Raw genomic sequence first — 6,364 nt, forward strand, 5'->3', positions numbered from 1 at the left:
CTCTCTCTCTCTCTCTCTCTCTCTCTCTCTCTCTCTCTCTCTCTCTCTCTCTCTCTCTGGCTTCTTCCTTCTTCCTGGGAGTGGCTGCCCAGTTTGTTGGCCTGTTCTGCTGGTGGCTGTTTGGGTTGTTTGGGGTCTGCACATTATAAATAAAGCGCTGTGAACACTCTTAGGTGTCATGTTTGGTGAACACCACACGCATCTCGGGTATATCTCTCGACGTGGAATAACTGGGTCATGGATTCCTCCAGGCAAGAGAATGTGTCGCAGGCGACCTTTCAGGCCAAGTCGTCATCCCCAGAGGAGCCTCTGCTTCCTGTAGGGTTTACTACAAGGCAGTTGTCCTGAGCCTTTACATTGAAAGTATCACTGAGGAAACTGGACAAACACCAGATAGAGGCGCCACTTCCACCCCCAATTCATGTGGGAGCGTCTCCTCGTTTGTCCAGTTCTCATGAGGAAGTTGAGAGGTCAGAGAGCGGAACTGTCCTGACAAGTGTGCAGATGAGGAGATGCTCGGGACCATGTTACAGGATTGCAGCAATAAGCCTATAACGGGTGTCCCGCCTCCTGGCCTCCAGCCTGCCTGCCCCTGCTGTGGACATGGCTCATTCATCCTGATCTCCAGGTCCTTGAGCCTCAGCCTTAACTTTGTCCCCAGGCTCACCCATTCGTGTCTGCTTACTCCCAGAACTGCGCAGTCCTAACGCGCCTGTCCCTGCTAGACTGGAGTGTGGCCCCCATGTATCTGCGGCAACAAGCTAACCCCCTTCTCCTCAGCCCTGGGGAAGCAAAGCGGGATCCCTGAAGGTGTGTCTCTGGCCAGCTGGCCCCGACCCCAAGTGCTGCCAGCCGTGTGTCCAGCTGGGCAGTGAGACATGCCGTCGTGACCTTGAGGAGCCTTGGGGGCACTCGCCCACCTGGCTGGGCCTGTGCGCTGGGCCTGTGTGCACGTGACCAGGACACTGTCAGGCCCTGCATGGACTCCCAGAGAGCCACGGTGGGGCTTTGCAGATGTGTCAGGAGCATCTTCAGCTGGCCACTGGCCAGAGCCCCAGAAGGATGCCCGCTTTCCAAAAAGTCCACCGGACCCTCCTTGATACACACTCGGCTTGAGAAAACAGTCACCAACTGCATGAGTGTGTGCGGTGCACACTCAGGGAAAGATACCAAAGAATGTCTGGGGCAGGTTGGTCAGAGGGAATTTGTGGAACTTTATACTAATCATAAAAGGAAGCAAACATCCCCAAGGCTGAGTGACAGATGTTGGCCTCAGGGGCTGGAACAAAGCCCAGTCTAAGCCCTGTCAGACATTAGATGAGGGTGAGACTGAAACAAGGAATTGGGGGGGGGGGGAGACTGGGGACGAAGGTGACAGAGGTGACCGATCGGCGGAGGCCGATGGGAAAGTTGGGGCCAGGCAGGGCCGGGATTGGATCGGAAGTACAGTGGCGAAGGTTCTGGAATCCAACTGGGTTTGAGTCCTAGTGAGGTGACCTGGAGCAAGCGAAGTCTTCGCGCTTCACCTGGCTCCTCCACTGACGGGGTCACCCTGCGTATCTGCCTCTTAGGGCTCAGGAAGGTCGGATACAACAATGCAACAAACACGTACTGAGCATCTCTTTAGTCTGTCATCTACATATCTCACTACCACACCATCAGTCTACATTTCTGAGGCCTTCATTCTTTTTTTTTTTTAAATTTTATTTGTGTGTGTGTGTGTGTGTGTGTGTGTGTGTGTGTGTAGCTCAGCCCACCAGGGGGCGGGGCTGGCTGGCATGTAGTGCTAGGGGATTGAACCACGGTCCCTATGCTTTGCCAAGCTTGTTCTAAGTAGGTGCTTTAGACCACTGAGCCATCTCACCAGCCCGGCCTTCATTCTGAGCTACAATCCTGATCCCCCTTTTTTTTTTTTTTTTAGAAAATCATTCTAAAAAATTATTTATTTATTTGATATAGGGTCTCACTATGCAGTTCAGACTCATAGTGATCCACCTGCCTCAGCCTCCCCAGCGCTGGGATTACAGGCGTGCATCACCAAGCCCAGTTTCAGGGCCAGCATAGTGCACTCCGGGACCCAGGGCTGGTATGGCATGTGGTACCAGGGATCAAACTTGAGTCTTCCCTCTTGCCAGGCAGGTGCTTAGACTGCCGAGCTATCTCCCAAGCCTGTCCCTGCTATTTTATTTTATTATTTTTCTTAAGTTTGAGCCAGACTTTTATTAAGTTGCTAAGTTGCCCAGCCTGGGCTTGAATGCGAGATCCCCTGGCCTCAGCCTTCCAGAGTGCTGGAATTACAGGCACTACCACCACAGCTGGCAAGGAGCGTGTTGTGTCCACACACAACGCTCCCGCAGAATGTACGTGTTAGGAGAAACAGACAGACAATAAGCAAGAGAGAAGGACAAAGAGAAGATTCACTGGTGCTTTGAAGATAATGGAATGAAATCATAGTGACTAAGAGGGACCCTCAGGTAAGATGGTGAAGGGGGGAAGTCCCCAAAGAATATAATGATGGATTCGAATAGCCCATGCACCCACACAGCCTGTGTGTGCCAGGGCCTCTCTAAGTGGGTGAATGCGTAGCTGACTTAGTCCTTAGAGTGAACTACTCTGTAGGTACCACCACATCCCCATTTTAGAGATAAAGAAACTGAGACACATTGAGTTTGCACAGAGTTACCTGGAATATAAACCGGAGGACCAGATTAGAACCCAGAAAACTCACCAGAGCCCAGCCTCTTATCCCTGCTTTCTCCTGCCTCATAAAAGCAGGCTGGGAGTGTCAGCCAGGTAAGGTATGGGCGGCCCTTAACTGTGCCCGGCACCTTATAACACAGTCACCAGTGTCGCTGGCAGCAAGGGGAAGTAGAGGCCAGGACGGCTGAGCTCCTTCTTCTGAGTCTGGGGGTGTGGCTCAAGTGCTGCTAGGTGACTCGGCTGGGCCAGGCCTATATCCCCGCTGAGCCTCCTTTCTCGTGTCCCCAGGTGCTTCTCACTTCCTCTGCGAACCCCATGTCCTGGCGCTATGAAGATGTGTGCAGACCCCACAGCCCTGGGCAGCTCCCCAACATGCACCACCTGAAAGTCACCCCGCTTGGCCAGGGGCTGAAGGTGACGAGGTGAGCGGCTCACCTCCCTCTCCAGCTCGCAGAACTGTAAAGGCCTTGCGGCTGTCTCTCTACAGATGTCTTTTCGGACAGGGACCCCAGTATGTGCTGGTGGGACAGCCCAGCAGTGCACCGAGCGCTGCCACCAGAGGCCCGGGTTTTGAGTCCACCGTGTGACTGAAGGCAAGTGGCCTGAGTTCTTGCCAAGAGATTCTAGAAGAAGGAAAACATCCCTGCAGGTCTAAGATGTCAGTCTGCTCTCAGCTTCTCAAACAGGAAGTCCTATTTTCTGAAAGATCCTTTCCTTGCCCTCGTCCAAGTTTGAATGGTCCTTGGGAACAAAGGCAACACTGATAGGTGTCCGGTGACAGCAACATAGATCGCCTCCCTTGGCGCTCACAGTAGCTCACTGGAGGTTTAGCCACAGACAAGGGAGGTTGAGAGAAGAAGTCACCCTTGGCATCCAGCTAGTGAGGAGGCTGAGATTTGAACACATGTCCTTTGACACCTCTGTCATTCTTTCCATACCAATCCTTCTAAAGGTACAGAAAGGGAAGAGATTAAAAAAAAAAAAAAGAAGAAGAAGAAGAAGAAAAGAAAAGAAAGAAAGAAAGGGAAGAGACCAAGGAGCCATCAAGCATTTGGGGCAGGGGCTGGTGAGACAGGGTCTCACTGTCCATCCTGGGCTGGCCTCAAGGCAATCCTCCTGCCTCAGCCTCCTGAAAGCTTGGGTGACAAGCATGCGCCACCACACCCACCCAGGCAAAACGCCTTTATAATTTGTTTTCCATTATTGATTCTTCTAATGGAACTTACTGTGCAGCTGCTGTGAATGTAGGTTACACTAAATCCCCCAAGTCCCCCAAAGAATACAAGGCATATTCCCAGCCCTCCAGGAGCCAGCTCTGGGGAGACGGTGCTGTAACAGGTCACACATGTGCATGCGCCAAGTCTCTCTGCTGCTGTGGAAGCCCCCGAGACCGGGACCCTGGTGGCTCATGGCCCCTTCTGCACTTTGTCATCTGTGGTTGAGCACAGAGCAGCTCCCAGACTGTACTATATGATAAGCAACTGCATAAACGCTAAGATGAGCAGGAGAGCTGGGAGGGCTGGAGATTTCAGAAAAGGTCCTTTGAGCTTAATTTTCAGGGATGAAGAAGATGTGTCACCAGTGACACATGTGTCATCAGAGAGAGTAGAAATGAAAATGGAGGCACTTGGAAGGACTTGATGAGGAAAGTGTTAATTGCAGAATAAAAGAAAACGAAAGTAGGGCTGGGGAGATGGCTCAGTGGAATAAGCGCTTCCTTGGCAAGTGCAAAGGCCTGAGTTCAATCCTCGGTTCCGCAAAAAAAAAAAAAAAAAAAAAAAAAGAAAAGAAAGAAAGAAAATGAAAGTGGGTATAGCTCTGACCAAGCTGAAATCCAGCTGACCAGCCCCTATCCCAGCACTCAGGAGGCTGAGGCAGGAGAATCTCTGTGAGTTCGAGACCAGCCTGGGCTACAAAGTGAGCTCAAGACCAGCCTGAACTGCATCGGGAGACCCTATCTCAAAAAGAAAAAACAAAACCAAAAGCCATGTGTCCCGAAGGAATGAAAGTAAGAGAAAGCAGAGGAATAGTCGTGGGAGGACCCATGGGGCACAGTGGATGAAGAACACCAGGTGGGCCATTAACAGAGGGGAGAGTGTTCCCAGCTAGTTTCTTAGCTCCAGAGCAACTCTGTTGGCTTGAGGGCAGTTCAGTTCCCCAGAGGTGACTGTCTCTGCCTGGGCCCTCTCGGCCGCAATCCCAGGGGAGGAAGTTAAGGGCAGCGGAGGTATCTGCGCACGGCTGGATGGAAATCTCTTGTCTTAGTGTCTTTAGGGAAGATGGAATAAGCCAGGTAAATGCAAGGCTTTGTTCTGTGGGGCATTATCCCACACACCTCTAACTGCATCTGCTTGGGAGGATGAGACAGGAAGATCATAAGGTCAAGGTCAGTCTGGACAATTTCGTGAGATCTTCTCTCAAAAGAAGAGCAAGAGGAAGAAAAGAAGGGGAAAGAGGAGGAAGAGAAGGAGGAGTGATGGGCCTTGTTTGCCAATTATTAGACAGACATGCCCTAAGCAACTAGCATGCCTCTATGCAGAGCTAAGAAGAGATTTGATTCAAAGTTTTACAAAACAAATACCAAGGGCTGGGGATTTGGCTCGGTGGCACAGTGCCTGCCTGGCAAGTGAGAGGTCCTGAGTTCAATTCCTGGTACTGTAAAACAAAACAAAACAAAAAATGAACATCAAGCTGTGCTCTACTTTTAGTTGTCTACTGGGCATCTGGAAGCCCAAATGCAGAGTCGCAGTTCTGAGCAAAAATTTATTTTCAGTTCCTGACTACCTCAGAAAAAAACATGAATCATGCTTTTAACACTAACAACTTAAGCCCCCAGGGATTTGTCCTCCGTCGCAGTGGCAGCCATGAGTCTGTGTTCAGTGGAGTGTGCAGGTCCACACCCGATCTACCTTCCCCGCACAGCCAGGCTTCCCCAAAGATGGCCTCTTCAGAAGGGAAGAGCATCCCGTTCTTGACATCTCTGGACCTGCCAACGCCCAGAGCAATCTGTCTACCCCCTCCACGTGGTAAACCTTGCAATAGCTGTCTCTTTACCACACCACTTTCTGGAGAAAAAGGAAGGTCACCCGGCCTGGGTTTAGAGGAGGCTAGCACCCTCGGAAGATGCAGGCTGGGGGATTTCCTGGAGTGGCCCCTAGGGATGAACGCTTTGGAGCCCAGGAGTACAACACTACCTGGAGTGGGTGAAGGTAGGCGTGAGAACAGTGACAGAGGTCTGCTCGGGGCTGCTCCTGGCTCTGCCCTGTAACTCTCTCAGCAACCCCATAAGACAGCCCAGCTCACCTCCATGTCCAACAGTGAGGGGATGGGTAAGGACGCTGCGCAAGCAGGCGGGAAGTCACGTGACCATCACAGAGCCATCACTAGGTGGGCAGTCTCTGATCCGGGCATTTGGCAAAATATCTTCAGAATCTTAAAATGTTTTGGGTTTTTTTTTTTTTTTTTGACATCAGATATTTTATTTTAAAGAAAAAAAAAATAAAAACAATGGTACAAAATCTCAAAACAAGATTTTAGGAGAGTAACAATGGTTAGTACATTGTGTATTGTTACTGCCAAAGTAGTTTCTCATATTACAAGATATAGGCAAGAAATAATAAATAAACAACACAGGTACAAACTTTTTTAAAGTCAACAGAAAATG

Source organism: Octodon degus, unplaced genomic scaffold (assembly GCF_000260255.1).
Source record: "Octodon degus isolate 3935 unplaced genomic scaffold, OctDeg1.0 scaffold00105, whole genome shotgun sequence".
Classification (NCBI taxonomy): Eukaryota; Metazoa; Chordata; class Mammalia; order Rodentia; family Octodontidae; genus Octodon; species Octodon degus.